Source organism: Saimiri boliviensis, chromosome 10, assembly GCF_048565385.1.
Source record: "Saimiri boliviensis isolate mSaiBol1 chromosome 10, mSaiBol1.pri, whole genome shotgun sequence".
NCBI lineage: Eukaryota > Metazoa > Chordata > Mammalia > Primates > Cebidae > Saimiri > Saimiri boliviensis.
The window spans coordinates 5902087-5924380 of NC_133458.1; the positions used below are offsets into that span (position 1 = coordinate 5902087).

The window sequence follows — 22294 nt, forward strand, 5'->3', positions numbered from 1 at the left end:
TTCTCAGGTTGGTTATCTATTAGTCCTGAGAGCTACCTCTACCTGGTTTTCCCAGCCTGCAAAACACATGCACACACACTCACACATGTGCACGATACCCATGCAGGGACACACATGCACACTCACACATATGTGTACACAGGCACATGCACACACAAGCATGTGCTAGGCACACCCTTCTGACCCTAGAGCCTTCCATTCTCTGGAGTTCTGTGTTCTCCCATCTGACCCACTCCAAATTTCCCTTACTCCTTACAGTAGATCAAATCAATCCCACCCCCACTCCCTTATCCATCTTCATTTGATTTCACTCAGAGATTTCTGTGAGATTTCAACAAATGCTACAGAATTAGAGGCCCTTGGTCTTCAACATCCAAACAAACTAATAGGGTGGAAAGAAAGCAAGTGAGGGAGAAAACCATCAGGAGTTGGTGACAGTGACTGTGTCCTGCTCTGTTGCTTGCCAAAAACAATTTGAATTCCCCTGAATGCCATTCTGACTCTCAGAAAACCTTTTCTTTATTGCAGCTGCATATAGCTGAGTGAGAACACAGCACACAGACTACCTCCTCCCCCTCTGACCAGTTCTGCTTCACACACATCCTGGCAGTTGTGAGGTCTTTTCCACACTCTCTGCCTCCTGTTTTGCTATCAACTGAACTGGAAATCAGGAGCTCTGTTAGCAGTTCCTGTGGCTGTCCAGCCATCTCGCATGGACACATCTGACCCTGGCCCACTCTCCTCCCCTGTAAAATGAGCACAATCGACCACCTAGACCTCCCTCTAAAGGTTGTTAGAACTATACAGAAGCAGTGCATCGGTAAGTGCACAGAATCTCCTACGCTGAGCTGCGGACTCCTCCCCTACCCCTCCCTCTCCACCCTGTCCTGCCCGTTTCCCTTGCTAGCTGGGTCTGGTTGACAGCTCCCTTCCAGCTGCCCTCCTACCCCAGGCAGAGACCACTGCCCTCCTAACCACAGCTCCTGCCAGAAGCCCCTTCAGGGTTGCAGCCCCACCTGGTTCAGGTAACATCACCATTTCCTCCCCACTCAGCAGCAAAGCCTCCTGCAATGTGTAGCTAGCTTCACTCTCCCTGCTGTATTCCTAAACCTTAAAGCATAGTCCTCTGTAATCAATGCCTTTGCCGGGTTTCTGCAGCTACAACCTCTGAGCACAATTGTATTTTCTGACAGATCTTACCTGATGAAGCACAAAATGTACTATAAAAGAGAAACACTGTACTGGGAGCTCCAATGATACTAACTGATATGATGAAAACAGTGTGAAGGGGACCTACAACTAAATTGGAAGAGAAAGATTTCAGTGTGAACAGTGTCCTAACCGGTTTCTTGAGAACACTCAGAGTTTACACCTGTCACTCCTGCAAAATGATTAACAGTGATGCAGGATTTTTCTCAGTCACTTTGCCAGCTGGGGACCTCTGGCCGATGATGCCCCCACTGAATCCTCACTCAGGCATGCTACCTGCTGCAGGAGGCACATGAGTTAAGTCTGGCTTGCACACGAGCTCAGCCCACACTGGGCCAGGTGTGGAGCCCCAGCCCACCTGTGTTTATACTTTGTACCTATATTCAGTGGTTTCCAAGCTCTTGTCCCACATCCAAGAAGAATGAGGATATGCTGACAATTGAAGGGTGAGGAGGGCAGAGATGAATTTTATTGAGCAATGGAACAGCCTTAGCAGAGAGGGGACAGCCAGTTGTTTTCTCAGTGTGGCTGAATCGAGGGATTCTATGAACTCAGAATAGGAGAGTGCATGATGATTGGTTGGTGAGTATCCAAAGAAAGGCTAAATCAAAGGCACCACTTAAAGCTGGGCACAGCAGTATAGGAAACCAATTAAGAAAGGGTAGGTATATGTAAAATAAGTGAAGGGTGAGGATCAATCAGAGGAAAGCATGTCAAATGGGAAGACAGGTTCTCAATCCAGCCCATGGATTTGACTTGTAGCTTGGCTTTCAGACTTTAAGCTGTCTTCGGCTTGGAGGTGGAGTTTCACTGGAGACCAGCCCCATCTGCCTAGGCATTTGTCAGCCTCCTGCTGCTATCAATGGCACCTGCCTTCACTCTTAAAGTGTCCCAATTTGGATAGTAAGTTCAATGGTGAGAAGGAGAAAGCAGCTCCAGGAGCCAGCCTCGTGTCCTGCTGCAATTTACACAACATCAACACTAGGCAAGGCCACTCTGTGATCATGATGGATCAAGACAAAACCAAGACCCTCTGTAATCATGTCTGAACACAGAGCATCATTGTGAGCAAACATACCACCATTCTAACTGATGGGAGTTCCTGCCACTTCTTCATTGGTTAGAATAATTGGCCTCAGTCTAGTCTTCCTCTCTTCTCAGTGAGGTCTATAAAGCTACTGAACTAGAGAATTAGCCCTGCCTCCTGATAATAACCAGTATATAGCAAAGCTCTACTTCCTGGGACCTTCCTCTAGGTCACCTCACAGAGATTCAAGCTCCTGTAATAATTCCTTTCTAACACTCTCCAACAGAGATGCTGGCACTCTGCAGTTCTCCATCATAGGCTTCTTTTTTTCAGGAGATTCAGCTCATTTAACAGAGTGAACTCCAACTCATTCAATTCAGATATGTACCTGGTGGTTTTTGGCTGGAGGGCTTTGACTGTGGTCAGCCTAGACTTGGAAAACAGAGAATGGAAGCAGGGCTTCTAAGCCAGAATGAACACTTGAAATTAAAAATAAGCAAGGCAGGTCCCAAGAACTTTGAAAATTGCTATGAAATTGCTTAAATTTATCACTGTTGACCTACAGGTTATTTTCCGTTCCAGATCATCATCTCCCAAATGATTACAAATCAATTTTAAGTTTCTACAATCCTGACTGCAATTCCTGAAAGAAAAACCACAAGTGAATTGTCATGTCCCACAGAACGCCCAGATGAGCTCTTGGCTTATTCAACCCAGAAACAGCAGCAAGCACACTTATATATAGTGATGAGTATTAAATAATATGTGTCCCCTCATGATTACTTTCCATTTGCAAATTAGATCTAAAAGACTGCTAAAATGCTGATCACTTCTGAGGGCTATTGAGTCCCTGTGGCTGAATCATTCCATTTTCCAAAATACTTAACATAATTAAGTTTTGTCAATGAGTAGCTTAGTTACCCACATGGGATCATTTATGACTCATCTTAAAGCCAGGAAGCTAAAGGTTTGTGTTTTTGTTTCTAGAATCATCTTGTATGTATAGCAGTAGGTCAACATAATTGAATAATCTGGCCTGTTTTTTTTTCAGCCCTGGCTATTGAAGTTACTAATATCTCTGTGTTTTTTTTTTTTTTTTTTTCAACAAAGGCCTGGATTCTTGAAAGGCTGTCCAGTCTAGTCAGTGAAGAGCAGAATAGTGAAGAATGGCCTGGTGAAAAGAGCTCTTATGTGCAGAATAAGGAACAAAGTAAATTTGCCACTGTGTTGGTACTGATCCTCTTTCTGCTATCATGCCTCAGAGGTAAGTGATGACATCCTCACCCAGCTCCTGCCATGAACTGCCCCTTACCCTCCACCTCAGATATCCACAGCACACTCTCAGAGAGGCTATTCTGCTCTGCTGCTATGCTACTGCACATCCCCTCCCTCTTCCTCCACACCAGACACCTCAGTAGTCACCTGCTCCTGTCTCCTTTCCTCAGCATCCTACTTTCTGAATCACGGCCATGGATGGGGTCATTTGTGCTAACTGTGTTCCTTCCAGATAGCCCAATGTGCATTGTTTTGTGATGGACACCCTAAAAATTCTGATTTGGCTGCTATGAAATCTATGCATACAACAAAATTGCATATGTACCTCATAAATTTATACAAATAAAAATAAATAAACATTGGAATCCAGGTACTATCGTGAAGCTTGGGGAGAAGGAGTAGAAGTGTTTATAGACAAGATATTAAGAAGAAAACAGAAATACTAACAAAGAAATTGAGAGAAAAGAAAAATGAATGTAGGAAAAGAAAACTAAGGTCAAGCCAGAAATAAAGTTAGAAGACAAAAGGCCTTTCCTGCTATCCTGTTGCTAGAATCCTCAGAGGGATTTCACAAATTGACTTTAACAGCTAATGCCAGTGGGGGACTATGACCCACATGGATTTTTAGTTGGAGCTATGACAGCCTCCCAGGGATTGGGGATTGAATGAAACACACAGTTGCCCACTAATCCGTGTGCAGCCCATGCTACTCATGTATATCAAAGGAAAGGCCCTGGGAGGCACAGCAGGGTAGCCAACTGTGGCAATGCAGGGATGAGAGGGGAGCACGGTACTGTCTACCTGGGACAGGCACACAGAGCACTGCAGAAGTGCATTGCATTTGTCAGTATCCTCCAGAGAAACAAAGCAAAACAAATACATTCACGAATGTGTACGTCTCTCTCTTTGTATATGCGTGCATGTGTGTGTGTGTGTAGACAGAGAGTGGGAGGGTAAGGTATTAAAAGGTATTGTCTCATATGATTATGGAGACTAAGAAATCCCGCAATCTGCCCTTTGCAGGCTGGAGACCTGGGAAGGTCAGTAGTGTCACTCAAAGGCCTGAGAGGCAATGGCATACATCCCAGTCTAAGCCTGAAGGCCTAGGAACCAGGACTTCCCAGGGAAGAAGAAGAATGCCTCAGCTCAAGCAGTCACACAGAGGGAGAGTGAATTCCTCCTGCTTTTTGCTGTATTCCAGCCTTGAATGGACAGGATGACACGCACCCATGCTGGGGAGTGCCATGGGTTTTACTGAGTCCAGCAATTCAAATGCTCATCTCTTTTGAAAACAGCCTCACAGAAACGCTCGGAAATGGTGTTTAACCAGCTATCATCTGGGCATCCTGTGGCCCGACCAAACTGACATATACAATTAACCATCACACACATCAAACAAATTTAAGATCCAATATGTCTATCAATAACATCCCCAGGAGACTCGTCGGTGTGAGAGATGGAAGAAGAGTGAAAACAATGAGTTTTGAAACATGCTGCTCAGAAAGCCAGAACTTCTGTGATCCAATCATACAATGTCAGAAATAATCTGAATTAGCTAGTCCATACTTTTTGTTTATCTAAGAAATAAAAATATATAGAATGATACCTGGGAAGGCAAATCAGACTTTATCCCAGGCCATCCATAGATAGCTCTTGATCTCAGCTCAGTACAGACCCCCTCGAGAGCTTTATTCCATTTTCTTACTTGCTATCTTTTGGATAATTAAGTCAATCAAGACACTGGAAATTACTATTAGGACAAAATCCTCCCTAATTCCCTACCTCAGTCAGATGAAGCCTTATTATCCAGATGAAAATGTATTTGCTCTCAAATGTAAACACATAATAACTGAATAAACAAATAAATTAAGATACGTGCACTCTGATCCCGTGGTTAATCTGTCTCACCCCAGCACTGCCATGTTGATTTTACCTAACGAATGATTATATTCTCTTCTATAAACAGAAACACAGCACACGTACCTGCGTATGTCCCACGCGCCAGCCACTGAGTTAAGGATTGTGGGTTTTCCCGCTAGACTGCAAGGACCTGGAAAGATAAATTTTTAATTACTTTTCAAAACAATAATCTACAAATACATATTGAATACTGCAAGACTACAAGACAAAAATGTGTAATGTCGCTTACGTGGTGGTGCTGGGGGTAGGGTTGTGCCTGGAGCTGCTAAGCCCACCTCTGTACAGGTAAGTACTGCTTTTGCCTTCTTCCAGAAATGTGCGGCATCTTTCTGACAGAGCAACAAGCTTTCTCCCACCAACCAAGAGAACCCCTAGATTGAAGTGAAGATCCTGTCCAGGCCACCTAGAAGCCCATCTCCCCTCCCACCATGAGAGCAAGTTTTACCTTCCTATCCCTTCCCAGCTCTTCTGGGGATTCTGGCTATGATTCTGCCTGCACATCCTGGGAAAGCTATGGGTAGTAACCCCAGCACATCAGTTTCGGAGGGTTTTGTTTTCATTTTCCAGCTTTGCTGAGCTATGATTGGCAAATAAAAATTGACTATATTTAGGGTCTGCAACATGATGTTTTGATATACCTATACATTGTGAAATGATTCCCACAGTCAAGCTAATGACCATATTAGCTTGACCCCCTTACTTTGTTACCATTTTGTGTGTGTGTGATAAGAACTCCTGAGAACTACTTTCTAAGCAAACTTCACACACACATTATCACTAACTATAGTCACTGTGCCACATAATAGACTCCCACAACTTACTTATCTTACAACTGAAGGTTTGGACTCTGTGACCAACATCTTCCAGTTTCTCCCAACCCCCAGAACCTGGTAACCATCGTTCTGTTCTGCTACTATGAATTTGACTTTTTTTGACTCTACCTATCAGTCAGATCACAAGGTGTTTGTCTTTCTCTGCCTGGCTTATTTCACTTAGTATAATGCCTTCCAGGTTCATCCATGTTGCAAATGGCAGTCTCTTCTTTTTAAGGCTGAATAGTATTCCATTGTGTCTATATACCACATTTTCTTCATCGGTTCATATTCAGGCACACATTTCAGTTGTTTCCACATCTTAGCTATTATAAACAATGCTTTACATGGCTTAGTATTTATTGTGAGGCCAGGTGAAGGTCAGGGTATCAGATCAGTACTCAGCAGGAAATGGTCTGTATACTCATAAAAGATAATTGAATTGGGGAAAGTTAAATGAAGGTGTCCATTAGTACCAAATTGAGGAAAGGTCATACAACAAAAACCATGGCAACGCTGAGATAAGTTAGATTAACCACGGGATCAGAGTGCGAGGTATCTTGATTTTTTTTGCATTTCTGTTTGAGATAATTTTTTTTTAAGACAGGGTCTCACTGTGTCACTGGGCTGTTGTACAGTGGTGCAATCTCGGCTCACTGCAACCTCTGCCTCCCAAGTTCAAGCGATTCTCCTGCCTCAGCCTCCGGAGTAGCTAGAACTACAGGTATGCACTGCCACACCCAGCTAATTTTTGTATTTTTTAGTAGAGACGAGGTTTCACCATGTTGGCCAGGGTAGTTGCAATCTCTTGACCTTGTGATCTGCCCTTCTCAGCCTCCCAAAGTGCTGGGATTACAGGCATGAGCCACCACGCCTGGCCCAATTTTTTACTGGAGAGTGAGATAATCTGATGGAATGGTGATTGCCAAGGATTTGGGGCTGAAAGAAACCAGTAAAAGTTCTATTTCAAGAGCTCCAAGGATCTTGAATCTTTCGCCACTTCAGGATGGAGATCCTAAGTGAATGTATTCAGCAAGCTAATGGCATAGATCAGTCTCCAAAGAGGAAACAGCGGAAGTGAGTCATTTTCCCAAATTACACCTGCTCTACTACCCGCAGAGCCAGACGAGGTTCTCAAAGACAGGAGGAAACACTTCTGACTCCCAGGGGGACATCTGGCAACGTCTGTAAATATTTTGCTTGTTTTTAAAATTGTATGTATTTATGTGGGAGAAGTGATGTTTTGGTATGTGTATGCAATGTAGAATGATTAAATTAAGCTCAAATAATATATCTATCACCTCACTTATTTTTTGTGCTGAGACATTCAAAATTTACTAGCATTAGTTTTGAAATATACAATACATAATTATTAACTAAGAGAACAATGTCTAAAACAAATAAGGAGTTCAAACAACTCAACAGCAAGAAAACAAATAACCCAATTTGAAAACAGGCACAGGATCTGAACAGATATTCCTCAAAAGAAGATATATAAATGGCCAACAGTTTCATGAAGAAAAGTTCAACATCATTAATCACTGGGAAAATGCAAGTTAAAACCACAGTGAGATATCACCTTACACCTGTTAGAATGGCTACTACCTATAAACATTTTGGTTGTCATACCCTGGGAAGAAGGGCTGGGGTGCTACTGGTGTCTGGTGGGTAGAAGTCAGTGATGCTGCTACACAATGTACAATGCACAGGACAGCCCCTCACAGCAAAGAATTATCTACGAAAAATGTCAGCAGTTCTGGGTCCGAGGACATCTCTTGCTGCTGCAGAGAATCATTGTGAGTTATGAGAAATGGTGTGAAGGGTATGTCTTTGGCACATGAATGAGGTAAAGGGTAGAGGCACAAAAAGGAATGGAAAACTTCGCAAGAAAAAGTTAGAAAAGGCCCTTGTTAGACTCAAGCCATGGGGCAGTTAAGTAGTGAGTTGGAGAACCTGAAAAGGTTGAAATGTAATTTGGAGTCATCCCCTTCTCAACTGCTGCTCTTTCTCCATATTCCACAAAAGTTCCAATAAACCTTCCATAAAGGGAGAAAGTTTGGGAACAGAAAATTTTTCTTTTTACATCTTCTTAATTCATAGTTTTCCCTACAGGTTGAATGAATGCTGCCATATACTCCATCTATAAGTAACTGAATATTGATATTTTTAAAAAGCAGCTCAAATATGATTCTGTTTGAAATGACATCTGATCTCTGAGTAGAGATAAAATATTGAAATAAATAGGGATGACTGTAAGTTCTATGGGAATACTTACCAAGTACCTCCTGTATTCATTTCATTATTCATAACAAAAACATGATTCATAGCAGCTTAAATAATAAAGTTACTTTGATTGGTTCTTGAAATTGCAAAGTCCATGGGCATGCCTTTATCTCGTGGTTTAATGATGCTCTCTCTCTACTCTGTAAAAAGCTCAGGCTATTTAAATAAGATTAACATTCATGAAATAGTGTGAGAACAATACAGAAAAGAAGCATTTATGTGCCAGCATGCACAGAACAGACTGAAAATGTTAGGAATTCTGAAAAGAATACTCTGACTTCCAAGAGGAGAAGAGATTAAAGTTAGCCTCAAAAGACAGATATGGTTTGCATCAAACGCAGAGGGAAATGGGGGCATGCCAAACAAGAACAAGAAGTGAATGAACTGGAGACATACCTGCCTGGAGCAGAGAGTGAGAAACCAACCCGAACCTCCAGACTGATTTCCTCTACTGAGTACCTGGGTTTACAATCCACAGTGATCATGCTTGCTTATTTATTTTGACAAGCTCATTTAATTTGAGCAAAAAGAACATCTCATTGAAATGGAAAAGATTTGGGTAGTCAATTGCTTTTATCAGTTTTCCTTTCCAGGAGAAGCATTCTACCTATCACTTTTCTTCTTCAAAACCATTAGTCAATCAGCAAGAAACAGAATCCTTGCTTTTGCTGTGCTGGCTGGTGACAAATGAGGGTGGTAATTTCCCTGAACAGGCACTTTGGTTTACCATTTGCCTAACCAGCATCAGACTAATACAGTGTCTGGATAGTGTCTTTAAGATTGCAATGGCCTTTTATAAGCGATAACTCAAGAGTGATTCGAAATGCTACAACTGCAGACTTAAAGAATGCAGCTCAGCTGTGAAGGATTGCTTCTGTATGGACCCATATACTTATTGCAGGCACAAAGGTGATAAATTCTTTCTAATTATTCTGCTTAGTATGAAGGACAGCCAAAATATGTCTTCTAAGTTTCTTACAGAACGCCTTTGTCCCATTCAAGAACATGTATGTGGCTCACTGGTCTTTTTTGGAATGCCAACAGAAGATTTCAGTTAAGATATATGTTATAAGGATCACCACAGGCTGACATCACTATAAAACTCATAAGCTTTCACTTGCCAATATTCATGCAGTTCTTTACACAAGGCCAACCGCCTCACCATTGCTGCCTACAGAGCCCATCTATAAATTCAAATAGTACAACATACAAAACATTGATTCACAGCAAGTGAGAGTAACAGTAGCAATAACGGCACCAATATTGATATGTTCTTTGAAATTCTGCAGTGTAAACACAGCAAAGATTATTGATAGCTTCTTTTGTTTGTTTTGTTGGTTTTTTGAGATGGAGTCTTGCTCTGTCACCCAGGCTGGAGTGCAGTGGCACTATCTTGGCTCACTGCAACCTTTGCCTCCTGGGTTCAAGCAATTCTCGCCTCAGCCTCCCAAGTAGCTGGGATTACAGGTGCATGCCACCACACCCAGATAATTTTTGAATTTCTAGTAGAGACAGAGTTTCACCAAATTGGCCAGGCTGGTCTCGAACTCCTGGCCTCAAGCAATCCACCTGCCTCGGCCTCCCAAAGTGCTGGGATTACAGGCATGGCCACCATGCCTAGCCTAATAGCTTCTTAAGCCTAGAATTTCAATTGTTTTTAACGATTTTATGCAGAAGTCACTGGTCAGTGCTTTAGTCCATTTAGGCAGCTGTAACAAAATACCTTAGGCTGGGTAATTTATAAACACCATAAATGTATTGCTCCTAGTTATACATTTGGAACTGGAAAGTCCAAGAGCAAGACACCAGCAGATTCAGTGTCTGGTGAGGGCTCACCCTCTGCTTCGAAGAGGGTGCTTTCTAGTTGTGTCCTCACATGGCAGAAGGGGCTAATGAAATCCCTTGGGCCTCATTTATAACGGCATGTATCCCATTCATGAGGCCTACACCTCATAAGTCATCACCTCCTGAAGCGCCACCTCTTAATAGTATTGTATTGGAGACTAGGTTCTAACATGCTCATTTCGTGGGGACACAAACATTTTCACTTTATCTGTAGAGAAAAAGTCATAAAATTTCCAACCACATTTGTTAAGGCCTTGATGTTTAGTCCCTTTTTCATCAGCATTTCTTTAAGAATAGCAGTCAATGTTTTATTTCATCATGTTTAATAAAACTTTATAGTTTATGGACCTCAGTAGACTTCTTGATGAAGGCTGATGCTGGTAACATTGCCAAAAGTCCCAGGACATAGGCAAGATACATGATTCCTCCCCAGTGTGTCCAGGAAACTATTCCTAGACCAGTATTATTAATCCTTACGTAGGCAAGAAATCTTGGAAGTATGGAAATATGAAAGAAAATGCCTGTGAATTCCATTTTCCCTGGAGAAAATGTTGCAGCTGCATGCTTCCTACCTGGAGAGAGCCTAAGAGGCAGGATCAGTACAACTGCCCAACAGAATGAGACAAGAATGGATATTTTTACAAGTATTGATTGATACTACCATGTGCATTTAAGATTAGGAACTAGTTTTGGAACCAGTGATTAAACTGCATATGAGAAGCCGATACAAGGTGGCCAGAGTTAAGGAAGTGTGGTTCACTTTTATTTGTGCTACCACTCAACCCATATTAGCCAAACTGTATTACATGAAACCTTAGTCATGCAAAATGCTTCTGAAAAGATAACTCTACCATCAATAAAGTTTTAGAAACTGTGAATTAGTCAAGGGCGCAGCAGGAAACAGATAGAATGGGGAAATTAGGCATTTCAAAATGAATGCCAGAAGGTGTAGACAATGCCCATGAAAATCGCAAGATAGTGCAGTCTGTGGGTGCTGCAGCCTGTGGGTGCTGTTTGCACTTTGCTGAAAGAAGAGTGAGCAGTCACCAAAACAGATAGAAGGCTGTGCAAAGAAGGCCCTGACAACAGCTGTGACTGTCAGTCAAGGTATACAATCAGCCGTCAGCCACCCACAGGAGGGAGCCAGGGGAGGAAATATCTGACTATTCTCTATTCTTTCCCTCTTACCTACTGAGTCCCCACTGGCTAAACCCAACTGGAAACTGGAGAGCAAGGGGGCTTGTTATGGAATCAGAAGCTGCCAGTAACAGAGCAGGGTGGAGAGTGGTGGAGAGTGAGTCTGGAAGGGCAAACAGAAGCCCGGTTCACCTTGCTTGCTACCCCTGCATTTTGGAGAACAACAGGGCATGTCAGCTTGTTAAAGGCTTGAGAGGTTCTCTTAAACAGAAAACTAATTAGTAATGTTTTGCCTATTGTTTCCCTGAATCATTTGACCTCAGCCTGTTTTCTTTCACTTAACATGCTGTTCTATGGAACCCATTGGGGAAAATGTTGTTCTTAACTGACCAATTCTATGTGAACCTACTTATGCATTTACTCATGCCTTCCCAAAGTGTCAATAGAGCATCCCAATGGGTGAGGCAGCGTTGGATACAGATGTGAACAAGATGGTTATGATGGCCTCACTTTCCATATTTACCCAGCACAGATCTGATGTTATTACAATTGTAGCATGGCCACCTGGATTACCATAATTGCACCCTACTGATCTCCTTGCTTCTAGTCTTGCTCCCTGCGACTCTCCACCTATGGGTAAAAATGCAAATCAGATTCTGCCACTCCCCCCATTAACACTCTTCAACGATGTTCCATTGACTGTAAGATAAAATGAAAACATAATACACTAGTGTGGCTTCCAACGCCCTTCAAGAGCTGGCCAGTTCACCTGTACAGCTCAATTTTTTTTTTATGTCATTCTCTTCAATCATACGGAACTGATCATTTTCAGTTCCCTAAATATATTTTATTCTTCCCTGGACTTTTCCTACCCTTCTCTCCGTTACCTTGTTGAGTACTCTAAGAATTCTCTGATGACTCTCCTACATCTGATTCCAGTGCCCTTCTTTGTGCTCCCATAATATTCTGTTGTTTCTCCATTTAATAGGTTTTGCCCTTCATTGAAATTGCCTTTTCCATGTCTAAATCTCCTTCCAGATAGAAAGTGATGTCTAATTTTATTCCAAAATTGTGTTCAATATAATCATATTTATATCTCTGGTATCTGGCACATAATAGATGGTCTATGAATATTTGTTGAATAAATACATATAGGATTAGTTATTGCCTTTTCATTGTAACAACTTTCAATATATAAGCACAACAAATCATGGAAGGCACAACAAATTATGGGAGACACAACAAATCACATCCCATGCCCTTTCATGAAATTCCATTATCATCTCCTTTTTCCCTAGAAGACACGGCTATGGGTACAGCAAGATGAAAGTAAGGTAAAATTTTAAAAGAGGACTTTGCCTTTTAAAAAGTGCTATGTGCAATGTTCACTAATTTTATAATCTTGCCTGAGATTTGAACTTGTTTTCAAGTTCAAATTGTAAGAGAATTGTGATAAAAGTTTTTGTCTAATTACATAGCTCGTCAACAATTACTCTGTAACCTGAGAAGAAATAAGAGAGAATAAGAAATGTCACATCCACCCCTCAGTTAACAAAGATATTCGCCCAGAGGTCTATAGAAAATTAAGATCCAAAAAAGAGAAACCAGTGGAATGCTTTGGAAACTTACCAAAAGCAGTGAGGCATCCACAAACTATGGGGTGGACACCTCTCACTGAAATGTGCAGCCAGGTGCATGTTAAACATGATTGTAAAAGCAAAAGGGATGAAGAAGGAGAGGAAAAGCATTGAAAGGCACCTGAGGACAACGTGGAAGAAACAGAATTCACAGGCAACCAGAAGTAAATAGAAAGAAAAGGTAAATCTAATAATGAATAAAATCCAAATTGCTACAAAATAGTTATCTAATTTTCTTTTCTGTTTTTTCTTTATTTTTTAAAATTGACCCATCTGAAGTCCTAGCCAAAGCAATCAGACAATAGAAAAAAAATAAAGATCATCCAAATCTGTAAAGAGGAAGTCAAATAATAGATGGTCTATGAATATTTGTTGAATATTTGTCACTGTTTGCTGATGATATGATCATATACTTAGAAAACTCTAAAGACTCATCCAAAAAGCTCCTAGAACTGGCAAATAAATTCAGCACAGTTTCAGGATATAAAATTAATGTACACAAATCAGTATCTCTGCTATACACCACAAGCAACCAAGCTGAGAACCAAATCAAGAAATCAACTCCTTTCACAATCGCTGCCAAAAAAAAAAAAAAAAACTTAGTAATATACCGAACCAAGGACATGAAAGACCTCTACAAGGGAAACTACAAAACACTGCTGAAAGAAATCATCGATGACACAAACAAATGGAAATACATCCCATGTTTATAGATATAGAAACAATATTGTAAAAATAATATAGATATAGAAACAATATTGCAAAAACAATCTACAAATGCAATTCCCATTAAAATATCATCATCATTCTTCACAGAACTAAAAAAAGCAATTCTAAAATTCATATGAAATGAAAAAGAGCCCACATAGCCAAAGCAAGACTAAGCAAAAAGAACAAATCTGGAAGTATCACATTAACCAACTTCAAACTGTACTATAAGATCGTATTCACCAAAACAGGTATTGGTATAAAAATGGGCACACAGACCAATGGAACAGCATAGAGAACTCAGAAATTAAGCCAAACACTTACAGTCAACTGATCTTTGGCAAAGTAAACAAAATTATAAAGTGGGGAAAGTACACCCTATTCAATAAAGGGTGCTGGGATAAGTGACAAGCCACATGTAGAAGACTAAAACAGGATCTTCACCTCCCACCTTACACAAAAATAAACTGAAGATGGATCAAAGACTTAAAGCTAAGACCTAAAACCATAAAGGTTCTAAAAGATAACATCAAAGAAACCCTTCTAGATATCGGCTTAGGCAAAGACTTCATGACCAAGAACCCAAAAGCAAATGCAACAAAATCAAAGATAAATAGATGGGACTTAATTAACTAAAAAGCTTCTGCATAGCAAAAGAAATAATCAGCAGAGTTAACAGACACACAATGGGAGAAAATCTACACAATCTACATATCTGAAAAAGGACTAATATCCAGAATCTGCAAAGAAGTCAAACAAATCAGCAAGAATAAAACAAACAATCCCACCAAAATGTGTGCTAAAGTTATGAATATATAATTCTCAAAAGAAAATATACAAATGGCCAACAAACATATGAAAAAAAATGTTCAACATCACTAATAATTCAGTGAAATGTAAGTCAAAACCACAGTGCGTACCACCTCACTCCTGCAGGAATGGCCATAATCAAAATATCAAAAAATTATAGATGTTGGCATGGATGTGGTGAAAAAGAAGACTTTTACACTGTTGGTGGGATGTAAACTAGTACAACCATGATGAAAAACAGTGTGGAGATTCCTTAAAGAGCTAAAAGTAGGTCTACTGTTTTATCCAGCGATCCCACTACTAGTTCCCTACTAGAGGAAAAGAAGTCATTATATGAAAAAGATTCTTGTGCATGCATGTTTCCAGCAGCACAATTTGCAATTGCAAAAATATGGAACCAGCCCAAACGCCCATCAATCAAGAACTGGATAAAGAGAAATAAGTATACCATGAAATACTACTCAGCCATAAAAAGGAATGAAATCATAGCATTTGCAGTGACCTTGATGCAACTGGAGACCATTATTTTAAGTGAAGTAACTCGGGAATGGAAAACCAAACATCGTATGCTTTCACTCTGATATGGTTTGGCTGTGTCCCCACAAAATCTGATCTTGAATTGTAGCTCCCGTAATTCCCATGTGTTGTGGTCAGGACCTGGTGGGAGATAACTGAATCATGGAGCAGTTTCCCCCATAACGTTCTCATGGTAGTGAATAAGCCTCACAAGATCTGTCAGTCTTTTATGGGGAAACCCCTTTCACTTGATTCTCATTCTATCTTGACTGCCATCATGTAAGACATGCCTTTCGCCTTCCGCCATGATTGTGAGGCCTCCCCAGCCATGTGGAGCTGTGAGTCAATTAAACCTCTTTCCTTTATAAATGACACAGTATTGGGTACGTCTTTATCAGCAGTGTGAGAACAAACTAATTCACACGCATAAGTGGCAGCTAAGCATAGGACGCAAAGGCATGAAAATGATACATTGGACTCTGAGGACTTGGGGGAAAGGGCGGGGGCAGCAAGGGATAAAAGACTACACATTGGCTACCGTTCAGGTGATGGGTGCATCAAAAACTTGGAAATTAACTAAAGAACCTATTCGTGTAACCAAACACCACCTGTGCCCCAAAAAACTCCTGAAATTTTAAAAAATTTTAAAAGGTCATATTATTTAATATTTTAATGAAGACAAAAATCCTTGCTATTAACTAAAATAAAAAATAAATATGTCTTAGTTACTCTTTATTAAATAAATAAATAAAATCAGCCCATCCAATAGAAACCTGATGTTGGTGACCAGAGTCTAGTGAATCAGCTGGGTTGAGCCACAGTCAGGGTGTGAGAGAGAATAGTCAGGAAATCTTATTTCTAGTCTTGGCTCACTACTCATTGCAGTTTTTCCCAGGAAGGTTTCTGTGCCTCAGTTTTCTTCTCTGTAAAATGAGAAAATATTGCCTGGATTACTCACGAATTAATCATTTCAAGGGAAACTTGGAAAATAAGGCAATATGCAAACCTAAAAAAATATGTGTTTGAAGGCAGATGCTCTATGCCATGAGTTAATAAACTACACCATTGGGCCCAGTCCAGCTCCATCAGCTCATGCAGGTAGTCTTGAAGCACAACCGTGCCCATTTGTTTACTATTGTTCATGGCTGCCTTTGTATAACAACAGCAGAGCTGAGTAATCAGAGACCATATGGCCCACAAAGCCTAAAATATTTACTATTTAGCTCTGTACTAAAAAAAACTTGCCAACCCAGATCTATCATGCAATTTTGAACCTGATAAACAAATGCACAAAGGCGATTTTCATGAATTATTTTATACTATGTCTACTGCATGTACCTTTGTCTTCCTTCTAAGTAGTCATGACCCCAAATCTCCTTCCTGATTACCAAGTGACATGGTAGAAAGTTTCCTTTAGATTTTGTGGCTTTTTAATTTGACTATAGTTCCCTGAAGAGACTATACAACGTTCACTGTATTTTAGGGATTCCCTCCCCAGGATTTACATGTGGAGTGCGTTCACTGGAATGGCAAGTATTCCTTTAGTTAGAGTGGATTTGAATGCTGGAAACACCTACATAGGTGGACTCAAATGTGAAAAAGAAACAATTTCAAGTGTTGCTTTGTCATCTTTGAGGCCGCCAGGTCCCAAAGGAGCCCCATGAGTTCCCCTGCTCCTTGTCTTACCTGCTCCCCTGTTGGCTGGACCAGTGTCCCCATCAGTCCCCAACCTCACGAGCTGCCTTCATCCCTTGCCAGCCCATGAAGCAAACAAGCCAATCACATCCTCCCACAGGCACTGGAGCCACCACACTCCCTTGTTGCTACGAGCCTGCCTCCACGCCCCCCTGGTTCACACTGTTCCTAAGTGCACCCCTCGTGTGGTCCTGCCTGGCATTCAGTGTCCTCCTCCCCAGGCTGTGGGTATATGTAACTCACAAACCACTGCTGATCACATCTGCCCAGTGCAAGGTGTCATGTGTTCAGCTACCTTGTGTGACGGAAGGCTAGAGGCATTCTTCCTCCACCAACATGGTGAATAATGATGATAGAACAGTGTGCAGCTGGGAGCTACCAGCAGCCAGGCTATGGGAAAATCATCTCTAAAGAAATGATCTTGGCAAAGCACCACAGTATTCACTAAAGTTAATCCCTTCCACTCCACAGATCAACTTGCTTTTTACATTAAGTTTGTCTCATTTGAGAAAAGCACTGGGATCACTGAGCACCAGATTCTTCCCTATGCCAGCTGTGTGGCAGAAGGCTTATTTCCCACGGGTAACCAGAGTCAATTTTCCCTACAGGTGGTGACTTTTCTCTTCTGGATGGTTTCTGGGCACCAGATGATCAAGCAGCAGCCATAGCAGAGGTCAATGAGACTCTTAATGTGCCCACTGGTGGAAGCCAGGACCTCTTAACATGTAGAGCTTGAAATTGCAGGGACCAGAGCATAAATTTCAAGTGAGTCAGAGAGCCATGAAGAGCATGGTGTCATCTCTATTTTCCATCCCTTACAGCAAGTGAAGACACAGCTGTGTCATGTAACAGTCATTGATTTAGGGTGTCAATGCTATCCTAGAAAATGGCACCTGTGGTAAATTTAAGATGGCTTCAGATTTTTTGCTACTGGTCCCACTGAGATGTCATTGGGAGGGAGAGTCTATTTCCCCTTCTCCTGAATCTGGGCCATGTCTGTGACTCGTGTGCTTAATAATGTGCTACAGAAATGATACCCCATGATTTTCAAGGCTGGGTCATAAGAAACCTTGCAGCTAGTCCTGGAATGTTTGCACTTGGGATCATCCTTCTTGGAATAAGCCATGAGGCTGTGAGAAGCCCAAGCCACATGGAGAAGCCACCAGTGACGGCTACAGTTGATCACCCCTGTTGAACTCCCAGCCAATAACCAGCACCAACTTTAAGCCACTGTGGCTGGAGGGATGAGTTGGAGGAGTGGTACCAACATGATAATAGAAGACATGTGGTCTGGGCCACCAGCTCATGTAGCTTACTTATACCTGCTGGATTTGTTCTTGCCTAAACCCACATGCACCATTTCTGTTTAATGATGAATTTCTTCCAGGCTCACTTGCCTATGTCTTTGAGGGTATGACGCGATGCAGCGCATGATGTGGCACTGGTCAGTTGGTCACTTGATGCTCCTTGGTCAAACACTGTGCCTCTACCAGAGCCCAGGAAAGGCAGGACAGGAACCACTTTTGGAATGCTTTATATTTATCTGCTGTGGTTGGTAATGTCCTTGCTCCCAGTGAATCCTAAAGGAATACATTCTGATTATCCAGTTGAAGCTTGCCAAATGTTCCACACAGCATCTTTTCCCATCTTTATGATAACCACAGGGTCATACATCTGTCAGGTGAAATGGCAAAAATGGGAGGACCAGCTGTGCTGCAGCCTGGAAATGATACAATCCCTGCCTGGGCTCCAGTTCCACTCAAAAATGCATTCCCTCCATGTCTCCTCTAAATGGGTACAATAAGTATTCCCAAGTGTCAAGGATGTTGACTCCATAATCCAGAGTGCCTGTCAAATTTTTCTCTTCTTTCTTGCTGTGAGCAATACTAGATTCAACAATTCAACCTTTACTTAGAGGGGATGTCCCAGCAAGTCCAAGACTTCTAGACACCTACAAATTTTATGAATATGACAAAACCTTCACAACATTTGATCCCAGAACCTTCATAATATTTGTTTTTCCATCCTCTGAAGAATGTAAACATATACCTTGCCAAGTTCGCTAACATATGTCATAGGCTGTTCGTCCAGCCTAATTCACAGTATATCAAAGATAGAGTGCACCCATATAGTATCATATACAATTTCTAGATGGTCCAGGTATCTTCAGACTATAAAATGACAGATGGAGGAAGAGTTAACATAACTGCTGAGCAAGACTCTAAATGTTTACTCTTGTGCTTTGCACATAAATTGTTTTTGATCCGCCTACCTGATAAAGATGTTAAAAATGTATTTGCCATCTCATCAGCTGCATACCTAGTACAGGAAACTGTGTTAATCATGGCTTAGTATGTGCAATTATCTGGTCCTTTTGATCCTTCCTTCTACCATCTGTCACAAGAACTCTGGAATATCTGCTTCATGTAGTGTGGGCCACTGATTTTCTCAAGAATTTCAGAAGCCATCCTGGCAACATATCAGCACAATTCCCATGGCCCTTGACAGTTGTTATATCTTCTATCACGGGGTATCACTTCCACGTCCATCAATTCTCCTTCACCCAATTCTATGTTCTGCCCTCCTTCATCCAGCACCTTTGGGATGTACTCCCATGTCTACTAGCAGACCCTGGAGTATTTTGGATTATGAGCCTCCTCCTCACTTGGCAGCTCAGCATGAGCCTTTCTGGGCTCTGCTGGGATTTGACACTTGTTAATAGATTGCTGCCAGGAACACCCTGACGGGGAAGGCACTGTCTTTTAAGAAACCTGACTCTTTTGAGTCCTCTGCATAATCTTCAAGAGGAGCCATCTTTTAACAAGATGGAGAATGCCACTTCTTTAGAATGAGCAATATGGGAGACACTTGGATGCTCAAGTTTCTCAAGAGCATCTACTCACCTGCCCTCATCTCTGACCTCTGTTATGGGGTTGATTTGTGTCTCCCCCAAAATATGTTGAAATCCCAATCTATAAAACCTGGAAAAGTGATCTTATTTGGAAATGAATCTTTACTGAGGTAATCAAGTTAAAATAAGATCACTATGGTGGGTCGTAAACCAATATAATTGTTGTTCTTATACAAAGGGGAAATCTGGACACAGAGACAGACACGACACAGGGAGAAGGCCATATGAAGATGAAGGCAAGGATTAGGGTGATGTGTATACATGCCAAAAAACACCAAAGATAGAAAACCACTAGAAGATAGGGAAGAGGAACAAAACAGATTCTCCCTCACAGTCCCCAGAAGGAATCAATCCTACCAACACTCCTGTCTGGGACCTCCAGCCTGCAGAACCAAAAGACAACCAATTCCCATGGTTGAGCCACTCAGTGTGCAGTGCTTTGTCACCAGAACCCAAGGACACTGATACAAACTCCTTCCCTTCTGGGGTTCCCAGGCTGAGAGGAACTGTGCTTTTATGTGGGTGTCTCTCTTCCCCACTTGGATTGCCTATTCTGGGGGAAGTTCTGTCATCAGCAGCCCCACGGAGAGGCACACGTGGTGAGGAAATGAAGTCCTGCCAAGTCATATGAGTGAGCTTGGGCACAGGACCTCCATCCTCCATTGAGATGGCCACAGCCCTGCCAACGGTTTGACTGCAACCTCAAGAGAGACCTTGAGTCAGATCCACCCAGCTAAGTCAAGCCTGTTCATAACTTTTTGTTTTTTTTTGAGACAGAGTTTTGCTCTTGTTGCCCAGGCTGGAGTGCAATGGCATGATCTCAACTCACTACAATTTCTGATCAACACAGAAGGCAAGTGATTTCTGCATTTCCAACTGAGGTACCCGGCTCATCTCACTGGGACTGGTTACACAGTGGGTGCAGCCCATGGACGGTGAGCCAAAGTAGGGTGGGGTATTGCCTCATCTGGGAAGCACAAGGGGTCAGGGAACTCCCTCCCCTAGCCAAGGGAAGCTGTGAGGGACTATGCCATGTGGAACTGTGCATTCCGGCCCAGATACTACACTTTTCTTATGGTCTTCATGACCTGCAGACCAGGAGATTCCCTCAGGTGCCTATGCGACCAGGGCCCTGAGTTTCAAGCATAAAAATGGGTGGCCATTTGGGCAGACACTGAGCCAGCTGCAGGAGTTTTTTTCATACCCCAGTGGCACCGGGCAAGTGAGATTAAATCACTCCCCTGGAAAGGGGGCTGAAGCCAGGGAACTAAGTGGTCTAGCTCAATGGATTCCACTGCCACAGAACCCAGAAAGCTAAGATCCCCAGGCTTGAAATTCTCACTGCCAGCACAGAGTCTGAAGTTGATCTGGCATGCTGGAGATTGGTGGTGGGAGAGGAGAGTCCACCATCACTGAGGTTTGAGTAGGCAGTTTTTCTCTCGCATTATAAACAAAGCCACTGGGAAGTTCAAACTGGGTAGAGCCCACTGCAGCTCGGCAAAGCTGCTGTGGTCAGATAGCCTTTCTAGATTCCTCCTCTCTGGGCAGGGCATCTCTGAAAAAAAGGCAGCAGCCCCAGTCAGGGGCTTATAGATAAAACTCCCATATCCCTGGGACATCACACTTGGGGGAAGGGACAGCTATAGGTGCAGCTTCAGCAGACTTAAACTTGTTCCTGCCCCCTGGCTCTGAAGAGATCAGTGGATCTCTTATCACAGCACTCAAACTCTGTTAAGGGACAGACTGTCTCCTCAAGTGGGTCACTGATCCCCATGCCTCTTCACTGGGAGACACCTCCCAGCAGGGACTGACACACACCTCATACAGGAGAGCTCCAGCTGGCATCTGGTAAGTGCTCCTCTGGGATGAAACTTCCAGAGGAAGGAGCAGGCAGCAAGCTTTGCTGTTCTGCAGCCTCCACTGGTGATACCCAGGCAAACAGAGTGTGGAGTGGACCTCCAGCAATCTCCAGCAGACCTGAAGCACAAAAAAAAAAAAAAAAAAAAAGCCAATCAAAAAAAGCCCAGGACCAGACAGATTCACAGTCAAATTTTATGTGAGGTACAAAGAAGAGTTGTTGCCATTTTTTCTGAAACTACTCATTTTATGAGGCCAGCATCATCCTGATACCAAAACCTGGCAGACATACAACAAAAAAAGAAACTTTCAGGCAATATCCCTGATGAACATCAATGCGAAAATCCTCAATAAAATACTGGCAAACCGAATCCAGCAGCACATCAAAAAGCTTATCCACCACTATCAAATCAGCTTCATCCCTGGGATGCAAGGCTGGTTCAACATATGCAAATCAATAAACATAATCCATCACATAAACAGAACCAAAGACAACATGATTATTTCAATAGATCAGAAAAGACCTTCCATAAAATTCAACACCCTTTATACTAAAAACTCTCAATAAACTAGGTATTGATGAAAGGTATCTCAAAATAATAGGAGCTATTTATGACAAACCCACAGCCAGTACCATACTGAATAGGCAAAA

General features: G+C 42.1%; 1 long non-coding RNA gene across 2 annotated transcripts in view; it reads right to left on the reverse strand.

Moving 5' to 3' along the window:
• LOC141579999 (uncharacterized) overlaps nucleotides 1-22294 on the reverse strand; it is a 504242-nt gene that overhangs the window by 150584 nt on the left and 331364 nt on the right. The window contains exon 6 of one of the 2 annotated variants that reach the window (XR_012511983.1): nucleotides 5495-5561. This is a non-coding gene — a long non-coding RNA (uncharacterized LOC141579999). Of the gene's footprint in view, nucleotides 1-5494; nucleotides 5562-21628; nucleotides 21763-22294 lie in introns of those variants that run through there. The other variant, XR_012511984.1, reaches the window with a different exon arrangement.